At 41.0% G+C, this 13,723-nt stretch overlaps 1 long non-coding RNA gene across 1 annotated transcript; it reads right to left on the bottom strand.

Moving 5' to 3' along the window:
* Positions 1–16: 16 nt before the first annotated feature.
* On the bottom strand, positions 17–10,691 carry LOC133225826 (uncharacterized). Its single transcript, XR_009729294.1, has 3 exons — positions 10,600–10,691; positions 3,081–3,173; positions 17–851 (listed from the first exon to the last, which is right to left on the bottom strand). It is a non-coding gene; the product is annotated as an uncharacterized LOC133225826 (long non-coding RNA).
* Between the last annotated feature and the right edge of the window lie 3,032 nt (positions 10,692–13,723).

Here is a 13,723-nt window from a genome sequence, read left to right as displayed (position 1 = left end):
CTGAAATCCAAAACACTATTACAACAGGCTTGAGTGTCATTTCAAGGCTAATCCTATAGGTCTGGGAGCAAAGGCAGAAGAGCACACTAATGTACAAAGGAATGCTAACTTGTTCCCTTGCATTGCTATTTATTGCTTCCATTTCTGGCATTAGTGTTCTGCACTGCCACAGGGACATCACTGTAGGCTTGCACTGGTGACACTGCTGCTCTAAAAGCCTGATCTCAGCTCCTTTCACTGGCATTGTGTCCCAGCAGTGCTGGGCTGGAGTTAACACTGATGATATCTGAGCCAGTGTTGACAACTTGGTTGTGGAGAAAAGCTGCCCAGCGGGAGCCCTCTTAGGCTGTTGCTGGGAGGATGTTCCAGCTGTGCTGGGGCCTTGTGTTTTACAAATGCTAAATTAGCATCTATCCAGAAAGCAGAAGTATGTTGCTGTGTTTAACTGAGTCTATTTTCCATGAAAATACCAACAGTGTATAATCTTGTTTATTACTTATGTACAATTCAATAAAAACCTTGAAGCTTTGCCCAAATTCGTGTTCATTTCTTATTCACTGTTCTCAGAAGAAGCAGGAAGTGGCTACATGTTAGAAAGCAGTGATGACAAGATGAACCTTTCCCCTCTGATCCTGTGTTTTGCCCTTCTGAGTGAGCCTGTGTGCTCATGCCAACACTTACTTTCTCAGCTCTCTTCTTCAGAATGCCACCATTAAAACCTGTCAAGTCTTCTATTTGTCTGCTTAGAGCTGCTGTGATGTGGTCAGAGACACTACCAACCACCCAATCACCTTTCCATTTCCAGCAAAGTTACTTGCAGAAAGTACCTCTAATGACTTTGACAGCATCTCCTGTAGATGTTTGTACAAGAAGTTAGTCCTAGTTTCAAATCCTGTTTTCTTTGCACCTCTTTGACACTCTCCCTCACTAAATGCTAGCTGACACACAAAGCTGCTGGAACTTATCATAGAATCATAGAAAGTTAAAGCATAGAAGCTTAAAAAAAAACAGTTAAAAAGTTAAAAGATAGAAACTTCAAACAATTGCAGCATTCTGAGATACTACCCACTACTTTGACTCTTTGCTACCAAAATTTCACCTTGCAACCCAAATACATGGCAGCATGTGTCTCCGTTTCACACCTGTGATTCCATCTTTTTGGCTTCGTAACTGTGAACCCAAACCCCACAGCCCTCTAACGCCATGTTCCTGCAGTGGCAGCAGCTCCCAGAACACCAGATCTCATTGCTTTTCCCCTTTTGCCCCTTCATCTGCCATCACTTCCAGCTGTACAAATAAACACTCACAATCCCAATTTGCCAGTATTTCCAGGTGATAACTGCTCTCTCAATGTTGATGTACAATTGTAGTGCATTAAGTGTAAGTCTGAAGGCATTTTAGTATTCTGACATCAGTCTGGGATTTTTCCCCTAATTTTCCACTAACCTGGTGTTTTGGGGATAAAAACTGGTCAAAGGTCACACATCTGATATCGCTGTAAAAATCACTGAATTTCTGCCTATTCAAGTGCAGCCTGCTCAGAGAAATGTGTTCTACGACTGTTAAAGGTAAATTTAACCCACACACCCACCTGTACAAGCTGTGAAGTCTTCCAATACATTTACCCTGGCAAAGAATGAATAATTATTCAGGGCAGGCTTTTTTTCCACCACAGCAATGAGTAGGCTCAGACATCCCCTGAATCATGTGTCTGACTCCTAATCAGGAATCAACTGTTTCTTCTTTTTCTTTTCCTTGACAATTCATATACAGTGGGACCAAGAACTTAGTTTTCTTAAGCAATCCAAAAGCAGCTCAAGTAAATTATTTTCTAAGCCTATCCCTCCTGGGTAAAGAGATGCTTTAGACCCTTATCAACAGCCTCATGACCTCTGACCACAGATGGTTATGAATCTGTGTCACTGTAGAACCCGTGCATGTTTCAATTCACCTTCATTTATGGCAGCTAAGCTGACCATGGTTAGGCCCTCTGCATCCACCCAGACTAATTCCTCTTAGTCCACTAGCATTTCCTTGCCTGTGTATGGAACACAGGAAAGCACGAACAGGCTACATTCACCTATAATGATCAGAGAAGAATTCTGCCCTAAATAAGCTCCAGATTGCTAAATTACCTGAATAATGAAGGTTATGGGAGAGCAGCACAGAAACTATCATCTCACAAACAGCAATAGCAATATTTTGTGTTTGCTCCTACACTTAAATAATTCCTATCATGATGTTTATGAATTATCCTGCTGCAAATTACTTTGCCCAAATTCTCTGGATGTTCTGAACTTCTTTTCATCCTCACTAGCTATTTTTCCAACCTTCTCTTATTTCTGCAGTGCTTAATTTTCTCTGGCTTTCCTTACCGCTGTAGCAGCCTTCCCTGAGCTAAATGATATATGAGTAAGCATGATCATTTTTGTTCTAAGCCAGATTCCCCACTTGAATTTTCTGGCAGGGTAATAGGTGCACTCAAATCAGCAGATGTAGCAGCGAAGACCAAAGTGGGATTTCAGTTCAGATTTTATTGATGATGATACTCTCATAATATATATCTAGCACTACAGAGATGAGTGGAGCCTAAGTGCCCGCAGAGATGATCTTTATACCTATTTCCACATGGTCCATATAGCAGCTAGCTGTGACGACTGCAGAGCCCAGACCTTAGGGAATTTTTATTCCCCTGATGCTCTGTGCTTCCACATGGTCCATATAGCAGCTAGCTCTGACGACTGCAGAGCCCAGACCTTAGGGAATTTTTATTCCCCTGATGCTCTGTGCTGCCCTCCAGGACCTTGAGCTCTCTGCTTTTCCCTGATACTTGGAGAGTGTCTTGCCACTATCAGCACTCAAAAAAATTTGTTATATGCAAGACAGATGTAGCTTTCTGTCAGATCACAGCAGTACTAATGTGAAAGGTGCAAACTCTTGGTTAGTGTACATCCCAGAAAAGGCAATAAAGAGGAAATCCTGACTCATCTGAAAAATGTGAAAAGCAAAGGCAAAAGGATTTGGTGTTAGAACTCTGCTTATTAGAACAGGGAGTTTAAAAATGTAACTGAGATTCTTACCTGGACAGCCTAATAACGAGACCATACTGCTTGCTGAGGTTCCAGAAGAGTCTCTTTTGGTACGTGCTTCACCCAGGCAGGAGATATGTCAGCCTGTTTGTGGAACAGAGACAGTAAGTTTCTGGCTGCACCTAAGTGAGCATTCACAGGTATACTTGATTGCATCAAGGACAATGACATAGGCATACACCCCTACTCACCCCCAATATTCTATCTTTGTTTTCATCCACTTTTTATCTGAACTATTTTTCTCCCCCCGCCATTTGCCATTACCAGAGTCCTAGTTGATACAGAAAAGCATATGACAAATGGCTACTCTCCCAGTAGGCAATGAGCACTCCATCATTTTAGCATTAGAGATTTTCCTGTGAAATATTCAGATTCCCCACTATTTGGAGGAATATGTGAATCTGAATTCACTACTCAGTCAGGCCTTGCGGTCTGCAGGGAAAATCCATCCTTCTTGTTTTCCACAGATCTTTACCAAATTAAAAAACAAATAATCAAGGACCCATGGCAGACTTTTGTTGACCTATTCCTATCCTTCCTAACTTCCTGACCTTTGCTCAAGATTCCCCTGGGCCTAATTTCTTGCTAGTGAAAAGCTAACATTTGCATTGGCCACATAACTCCTAACTGATTTGATACAATTCCCATCTGAGTACTGCCTTCAAGCTTTGCAGCTTCAAAGAGCATGTATATGTGTGAGGGCCAGAGGTGAGATTTAGAGGCAAAGTATGCTGAAAGGTAAGATATGACTGGCTTCTTCCTTATCCTAGACAAAACTGTTGCTGGAGAGTGAGCCATGAAAAATAAATCAGGAAATGCATCAGTTTTCCCTGCGATGGAAAGAGTCTGAACCATAACTAAAGAGCTCTGCCTCTAGAAAAGGCATAAATAGGAATCAGATGATGCAGCCAAGAGTTCTATAACGAAATCCAAACCAAAGAAGGCTGGTGTATAGCAGATGGTTTTATGCATTACGAAAAGCAACTTATTTTTGACATTTCTAAACTGCATGCTTGCTTGAACACGTAAATGGTACTTCAAGTTAGCTTCTAACACAGTGAGGCTGTGGGGCTGCTACAGTCCCTAGGAGGGTAACCTAAATTTTGAATGCAGGCTTATGGCTTGGAGGGAAGTGTGGGAAAGGAGTGAAATTCATCAAACCTTTGAGCTGCAGAGAATGGGGAAAGAATTACAAATAGGCAGCACCACGCTCTGCTGATCCTGCAGATTCTTAAACATCACTTGGGCATAATTATTCCTGTACTTCTTCACACAGACATTCAGCACTTACATGACTTTGTTATCGTTTTGTGTGAATGTTTTTTTGTGACTGATAAAAGAGCAGTCTTATTGAAGGGCACTTATATATTTTATATCAAAGAGGAATGGTGCGGAACTGTGGTATGTTTGAGCAAGTAACAGTTACTGATAAAAGATCTTAGTAACTATGGGAAAGAGGGTTGTAAAAATTGTCCCTGAAGTTCAAGTAAGGGACAAATTAATAATTTCTGATGATGTGATGTGGCAGATGCTTCCATGAAGTAAGAGATTATGAACTACTCAAAATTGCACTATTCTTTTTTAACTTTTAAAATTGACACTTCTATTTCCAAAGTCAGCTGTCTTAAGGAACATTTTTTAGTAGTTATGAAGTTACAGTTGAACAAGAAGTTCTCAGTTTCTTCACTGACGGTATTTCTCCTCCATTCTCTTCTGGCTGCTGTTTTGAAAGAGCAGTACTTCAAAACATTTAGCTTGATCTGCTTCATGTGGTGTTCTGGGGTGGGACATTTCTACACAACAATGTTTCTGTTCTGTTCAGACTTCCCCATGGTATAAATGAGGTCCCAAGCCTTTGAAGTTACTTTTTTTTCACAGCATCAGCAATAGGCAAGATTCCTCCAGCAGAAGTGGTAAGGCAGAGGCATTTTTCAATATAAGTATACTACAAGCCCAAAATATTAATTATTTTGTTAATTAATTAAAGAATCTGGATTAATTCTGCTATAGCACAGTGTTCATAGGCATGTAATTTTCTTGCAAACATGCTCTATAGTACTTCTTTATTCACCAGGAGAACTGATAATAAGAAAGCAAATCTTACTTATTAGTTATAATACAGCCAGTTCAGTAATTAATGAAATATTGACTGTTCAAAATAAAAAAGAATGTATTGATGGCCATTAGTCATTAGAGTCATCTTTTGTATCCTTGACTGTATCCTTGACAGTAACTGTGCAGCAGAAGTTGCGCAGAGTTGCCCTGCCAGAGTGCAGGAAAATCGTGGAATTACCCTGAGAAATCACATATCAGGGAATCTGACAGCTATGACTTTGACTTAAAAAATCCATTTTGAGATATATTTCCTTCATCATTGGACAGCTTTTGGATTAGTTGGGTTTTTTCCAACAAAAACCAAGACCTTGTTTTTAAGGGAAATGGAATTTCTCACATAATTACCTGATTCCAACAGATGGGACTTCAAGACAACCACCTCTGGTAACAGGATATGTGATAGAACACACACAACTGGGAAAGCTCGAAAAACTGGGTAACATCTTGTTGGACTATGCTGTGTCATGGGTGGGATTTATCAGCATTCATGCTCTGTGGTGCAGCAGCTTGTGTTGAAACCTGAAACAAACAGCAGGATGCTTTGTTCTTCCCAGCCAGGATCAGTGTCTGGGATGTGGGTTTGCTATGGGAAATGAACTTTAGTGTTTGGGCTAAGATCACCATTTACATGAAAAAGATGAGATTGCTGTTTCTACATAAATACCAGTATCTACACTGAGCAAATACTCCATGCTTCTTTCAAACTAGAAACTGAATAGCCAGGCCCCAGAGACTCCTAGAGTTCAGTACACAGAGGCAATAATTGAATCTTGCTCTACAAGACCCTAGACTTGCTTTTAAAGCTTCCACTTGGGGATTTGTATCTCCCTTGAACTAGGAACAAATAGGGCCAACAGTATTGCTTACTTTTGTGCAAGTTATGAAGTCTTCCTCCCTAGTGTGAGGGGATTGGTATGTACTAACTTCCACAGTACTTAGTGCTGAGCATTTGCATCATCACAAACTATAAGAAATATCTCAACCTCCTTCCTCCCTCTGAAAATTCTCATTGAAATCTGGTCTCTGTTGGCCTTCAGCCTCACTGCAGAGACCTCTCTTCAAGTGAGTGGGGAAAATGGAGATGTTTGAAGTTCTGTAGAAACTCTGGTAAGACTTCTTTTCTTGTATGTTTTCAGAGTTGGCCGTCTTACCTGCTAAACATGGTGTCTAGTTTCTGCTATTGAAATCTTTTTACTTCATTTGAAGCTAAACAAATTCAGCCAAACTCAGACTAAAAATAGGCCTTCTCTTCTGCACTAAAAGCAGTGTTAGGCGGTACTATGGAAAAACAAATGCTGCTCTAAATAATTTGCATCATAGGGATTAAAAATTTAGATGCAATGAGCTGGACAAAAATTGTAGAAATACCTGAGGGGGGAAACAAGAATGAAAAATAATCGGCATCTGAAACTGTTCACAAAATGTGGTGTGCTAGCGGTACTTAATCAAGATCAGAAAGCAAAACAGTTCATTTCTGTGTAAGTTATCAAATCCTTCTGGTAAGTGACACTCTGGAAACATTTGATAGCTTCATAACTGGCTGACTTAATGTTTTACATGCAGGAAAGATGGCTAGAACTACAGTAATCAGCAGAATAAGCTGGTTTCATAGTTGAGCTTTGGCGAGGTGCTACATTGTGTGGGTAGCATTTATAAGAGCTCTCTCACTTTTAATTCTGTAGCAAAGATGACTGTCTGCTTCACAAATTAATAATATTTTCCTTTCTATTATAATGCCAAACTAATTCATTATATCATATTTTATTTTATGACTATTTGTCTAGTCTTTTTATAGTACTCTCATTAAGATGAAACGTTTTAAGCTCTTTACTCTTTGTGTCTCTGCAATAATGTAATGCCATTATAATAGTTTTAAAATAGGTTCCAAACTCTTGTTCCTTCCCCTCACATATGTAAGCTGCAGGCACAGATCTGGCATCAAAATTCTTATTATTAATGTCATAATTTATACTGCAATTTTCAGATTAACTTCCATTATTGTTTCTCATGTTTTTACTTTGCTTTTTATGATTAAGAAAGACCAGACATCCATACGCTTTTATTAAACACAGCAACTGCTTTGCTACCACTGATCACAAGGTAATTGTGGTTCCTTCATGGAGTGGAAGAGACAGGCTGAGAAAGCTGGGGCTGTTCAGCCTGGAGAAGAGAAGACTGCGTGGAGACCTCATAGCAGCCTTCCAGTATCTGAAGGGGGCCTATAGGGATGCTGGGGAGGGACTCTTCATTAGGGACTGTAGTGATAGGACAAGGGGTAATGGGTTCAAACTTAAACAGGGGAAGTTTAGATTGAATATAAGGAGGAAGTTCTTTACTGTAAGGATGGTGAGGCACTGGAATGGGTTTCCCAAGGAAGTTGCAAATGCTCCATCCCTGGTGTTGTTCAAGGCCAGGCTGGACAGAGCCTTGGGTGACATGGTTTAGTGTGAGGTGTCCTTGCCTGTGGCAGGGGGGTTGGAACTTGATGATCTTAAGGTCCTTTCCAACCCTAACTATTCTATGATTCTATGATGCTGTGAGTGGACAAAGTGACTTCACTCTCAGGTTTCAGATGGCTCTGTCAGAAATACACCTTAAGCATTTGGTTTATGGTTCCTGGATGCAGGGCAGCCATGATGCTAGAAGTGGACATGGGCTTCCTTTGTCCTCTTTTGCTTTTCAATGCTCCATAGGACCAGGTAACTAGTGCTTTGTGCAACAAATATGTGAAATAGGAAGGGATGCAGTCTAAGTCTTATTCAGTAAGTGGATGGCATCCAGAGGAAGGTCACAACCTCCATGGTTGAATGAAAGGCTGCAAAAGGAAGACTCTGGAGGAATTGAGAGGAAGTCAAACTTGTTCTGATAATCATTATGTGATTCCAAGTTAAATTCATTATTATAATCTTATAGTATTATAAACTTTTGTAAAAACCTGTCACTTATTCAGAAATGCTTTGCCTTGACTGTTCTGAAATACAGCCTATAAATTATCTGAAAAAGGAAGTGTTGCCAGTTTCTGTCTAATTGCTAGAAAATATTTCCATGTTTTGCTGAAATGCTGTTTTCAGTTCTTCCAACATGAAACTGATGCTCTCATGATATGTGATCACTAGAGATACCATAGCATTTTTGTAATTGCAAAGTGTTTAAAGAGAATACCCCAACAAAATCTGAAGTTAAGACATTTTACAAGTCATGCAGAGTTCTCTTCAGTTCCTGCCCTAATCTGTTTGCTTAGGTATGCACCACCAGTGGTGGGTGAGTTGATTCTATTAGTCACTTTCACAGAACTAGAATTGGCCAGGAATTTGATACAGAGAACGCTCAATCTGTGTGTGTGCACGCACATGTGCATCCATGCAAACAGCAACTAAACTATGGTTGACAAAACTTTCCTGAGGTCAAAGTTAGACTTCCTTTTCAGTGCCAGAGACAGGAACTAGGAAAGACACTTTCTTGAAGGCTGTGGTACTCACCTAGGAAGTGAGACACAGATTACTGCTGCCTGATCCCACACCAAAGGCAGCAACATGCCTAGACCACTGACTACCCTAGTAGGGTGCTCACTCTCTCTGCACTTCCAGTGGAAAAGTTTCAAGGCTGGCAGGCCCTCCTTTTTTTAGCTAAGTATCTGTGAAAGATTGCAGTTTTGCACTGATAGTTTGGGAAATCTTTATCTCAAAACTTTGCAAGTGCAATAGCAAACATCATAGTGATTTATTTTTCCCATTAAAGCTCTTTGAGACTACTAAAGAGGGTATGCTATGAACATCACTGTTCTGTTACAGCACAGGTCACCAGCAGATTTAAGGGGTGAGTACTGTAAATCTACGTCATGCAACAGAGCTAGAAATCATTGTTTTCAACAGGTATGAGGCACTTAAACATTCTTTATTCATTAGACAGAAGAAACTGACTATAAAAAGTTCAAAACAATTAAGCACCATTCTTTCTTATGCAAGAAAGATCTCTGATCTGAAAAACTCCTATGTATATCACCCATTTAGGTGCTGCAACCTACTAAGGAGTAGCCTTTTGAGTCCATTTCCAGATGGAGTTTTATCTCTGCTGGTAATACTGTGTTTAATTCTTCTCCTTTTACAAGTCAGATACGGCACTATCCAACAGAGATATGCAGTCAGGCATCTTATTTGTACTATTTGTAGGTATTTAAGCATGGGATACCATAGCACACCCTTTTGAAACTGGCAAAGTATGTAGCAGGCCGTGTCCTTGGCTCTGAGCCCTGCTGCAAGTAACTCACTCTGGGACAGAGATTTCTAACAGCAAGGCAGGCTGTACATACGTATTCATTGTCACCAAAGCAGTCTGAACTGGGCACATATTATACAGAGACTTTTAACTAAAAATGGTTGTCTCCTACACTTTTTAAATTCAGGTAATTCAGGCTTACTTAATGGGCTTACATTTGCTCCTATGCATTTCTTTTCCCCATATTGATTTTTAAATCTGTACGTTTATGCCTTTGTGAGTAGTCTCGGCCTTACAGACTACTGTATGGCCACATTTCTGTGTGAATCCACAGACAGCTGCTGCTGCAAAATGAAATCTCTAGCATATTTTTTTCATGGTGAGCTTCTGTTTCTTCATTCCACAGGCACAAAATAAGATAGTCACCGTTAACTCACTGTGGGAATACCAGACGACATTTAGTTCTGTAGTAGGACAACACAGCAGCAGTAACTCTTTTTTTTTATATGTGGTAATATTATTACTTACAATAATCAAGAAGAGTACAATACAAATGAGTACTAATAAAATAGTACTTGCTTTACAGTGTCTGCAGGCACGACTCGAGATAGAAGAGAAGGTAGGAGTGATGCTAAAAGACACTGCAGCAGCTATACAGATGGTGATTATAATCTCTGAATTCCTAGATGGTGAAGCAGAAAGCTTCTCCCCTTTGGTATTTCTGTTGGAAAGGGTGAGTCAGGATGAGATCTAAAATTTACCCACAGACATCACAGGGAATGTGAGAATGCCACAGTTCAGACTACCTTGAACAAAGGCATGGAGAATTATAGCAAGGTTGAGGTGGAAAGGCACTTCTGTAGATTGTCTAGTTGAACACCCTTGCTCACAGCAGAGTCAGCTGCTGTGCCAGTGCTTGACTACCCTCAATAAGAAAGTTTTCTTGTATTTAAATGGTATTTCTTATACTGCATCTTCTCCTGTCATTGGCTGCCACTAAGAAAAGTCTGGCTCTGTCCTCCTCACAGTCCCTCATCAGTTATTTATATCTACTAATAAGATGCCTCCAGAGAGTTTCCTTTTTAAGGCTAAACAGTCCTAGCTTCTGTGAACTCAGGAATGGCCCTTGCTTGACTTGGATGTAACCAGTTAACCTGTTAGGAGGCAAGACATTACTTACTTTAAACACAGTCTTGCAGGCTGCTCCCAGAGTTCCTTGACTTTTTTTCAAGGGTGCTTATTTCCTTTGTCTGTACTGAGCACATCTGACTTTTTCCATCGTGGAGACTGTGCTACAGGAGACTCTTAACATGGGTGAACTGCTTGGTCTGCAATGAAAATAGCAGCTCAGTTAGAGAACATGCAGTTGTTGACCTAAACAATTACCCCAAAGTAGTACCTTTTTCCTGTAAAGGAATAAGCCTACCCAAATTGCATTACAATTCTGTGAGCCTCAAACAATATGCAGGATATTGTACTTCTTAGGGTTTGATGCTATTTATCAAACCAAATTGCAATTTGCTATCATAGTCAGCAACAATGAGAACCTAAGAATATAACTGTGTCTATAGCTGGTCAGACAACTGATGCACTTCACACACTGTTCACTTTCAACAGTGACCAAAAGCAGATGTCAGGAAAAAGAATAAAATCAAAGAAAGTATGCTATGAATCCTTCCTAGAATACTGTCCCATCCCTCCCTCACCAGCAGCTCAGGAACTTCAAAGGCTGATGTCTTTGTATCTGAGGGATTCCTCTTGCATGGATTTATCCTGTCACTTTTTGAAGCCCTGTGTACCTTGAGTCCAGGTAAGCAAGGATGATCAGCTGTTCCGTATTACAAGTGAAATGCAAGAACTTGAAAAAACTCAAATAGCCTTGAAAACAGCAGGAAAACCTAGACAGACAAAAGGTGATACTGGGGGAGTTTTCAAAGCTTGGAAACAGTGAAATGTTTCTTTCTCAGTGGAAAAATAGTTACGTTTCCATATTAACTAGAATAATTTTTAGCTGTATTATATAAAGCTAATAACAAGATCACCACTTGCTCCTCTGTAAACCACTAACACTCATCACCTAGTTATGAAAACGTAACTAGAAGGAAAGATGCAAATGGCCAAATTAATTTTTTCCCCTTCAACTCCTTTTTTTTTTCTTCAAGCAAAAGAGGCACCAAAGCAGTCCATCACGCAAGCATTACAGAGCCCTCCCTGATGTCACCAGAACATGTACTGTAACCACAGCAACCCAATGAGAAGTTGCATGACTGCCTTACTTGGGGTTTTTGTTACAGCTTTTTTCTTACCTAGCAGAGAAGGAAAGAAACCAACGGCCTGCAGAGCTAAATGCCTAAATCAATATAATATGAATCAATGACTTGAAAAATAAAGAATCCTGGGTTGTTGATTGCATGTGTAGTAAGACCCCTAGCATAAGAAGTAACACATTTGTATGCTTCCCTCATACTGTGAACACCAACAAAACAAATAGTGCTTAAAAACCTATGGGTCGTGCCCTGTGGGGGTGGTTGCAGCAATGGAAGCAGAGCAACTGGCAATGCAGAGGTAAACCCATCTGGGCTGCTGCACTGTGGCAAGATATTGCTGCTCAGGTGCAGAACCTGGTGGTGAAGGTACGTCATGTAGCTGCCCATGTACCCAAGAGTCGGGCCACTGAGGAACAGCAGAACAACTAACAAGTGGATAAAGCTGCTAAGATTGAAGTGGCTCAGATGGACTTAGATTGGCAACATAAAGGTGAATTACTTTTGGCCCGGTGGTTCCATGACACTTCAGGCCATCAGGGCAGAGACGCAACATATAGATGGGCCCGTGATCAAGGGGTGGACTTAACAATGGACACTATTGCCAGGTTATTCATGAGTGTGAAACATGTGCTGCAATTAACCAAGCCAAACGGTTAAAGCCTCTTTGGCATGGAGGACGATGGCTGAAGTATAAATACGGGGAGGCCTGGCAGATTGATTATATCACACTGCCACCAACCCGCCAAGGCAAGCACCATGTGCTTACCATGGTGGAAGCAACCACCAGATGGCTGGAAACATACACTGTGCCCCATGCCACTGCCCAGAACACTATCCTGGGCCTTGAGAAACACATTTTGTGGCTACACAGCACCCCAGAGAGAATTGAGTCAGACAGTGGGACTCATTTCCAGAACACCCTTATAGACACTTGGGCCAGAGAGCATGCATCGAGTGTGTATATCACATCCCCTCCCATGCACCAGCCTCTGGGAAAATTGAATGGTACAATGGGCTGTTAAAAACAACACTGAGAGCAATGGGTGGGGGGACTTTCAAGCATTGGGATACACACTTACCAAAGGCCACCTGGTTGGTCAACACCAGAAGATCTGCCAACAGGGCTAGCCCAGCCCAATCAGAACTTTTACATATTGTAGAGGGGAACAAAGTTCCTGTGGTGTACATGAAGAATTTGCTGGGGAAGAGAGTCTGGGTTATTCCTGCTTCAAGTAAAGGCAAACCCACTTGTGGGATTGCTTTTGCTCAGGGACCTGGATATACTTGGTGGGTAATGCGGGAAGATGGGGAAGTTCAATGTATACCTCAAGGAGATTTGATTTTAGGGGAAAACAGCCAATGAACTTAATTGTATGCTGTTGCCTGCTGTGTAATACTTTTATAGCCCATCAACCAGACATCTTCGGGTCACCAGCGACTAGCCCTGACTTCCCTCCAACCATCATCCCAACAGAGAATGAACTTTGATAGAACCAGACAAGTTCTGCAGTAAAGGAATGATCAACATCAGCAGGCAACGATCCAACACTGCACACAGACTTTCCTGCCCTGAAAGACTGTTACAGGAGATGGAACCTGACATCATGGACTGAATGGACTTGGCAGCATTATAGGGATTGGTCCATGCACTAAGAAATGATCTCTTTCTCTCTGTCTGTGTGTGTATGTGGATGTATATATATATATATATATGTAAGAGTGATGGTATATTGAAAATGTGGGATCTGAGCATGACGTGAATGGTATGGAATAAGGGGTGGATACTGTCCTGAGTTTAGCAGTAGCAGTCATTTTTTCCTCCTTCTTAGTAGCTGGTGCAGCATTGTGTTTTGGATTTCAGCCTGAGAACAGTGCTGATAACACCAATTTTTTCAGTTGTTGCTAAGTCATGTTTTCTGACCAAGGACTTTCTGAGTCTCATGCTCTGCCAAGGAGGAGGGAAGGCCGGAGGAAACAGAGACAGGACACCTGACCCAAGCTAGCCAAAGAGGTATTCCATACCACAGCATGTCATGC

Source organism: Neopsephotus bourkii, unplaced genomic scaffold, assembly GCF_033783945.1.
Source record: "Neopsephotus bourkii isolate Nb327-2 ecotype Australia unplaced genomic scaffold, CSIRO-AGI_Nbou_v1 NB_196, whole genome shotgun sequence".
Classification (NCBI taxonomy): Eukaryota; Metazoa; Chordata; class Aves; order Psittaciformes; family Psittacidae; genus Neopsephotus; species Neopsephotus bourkii.
Note: the sequence above shows the minus strand (reverse complement) of the source record. Positions and strands in the feature narration are given on the sequence as shown.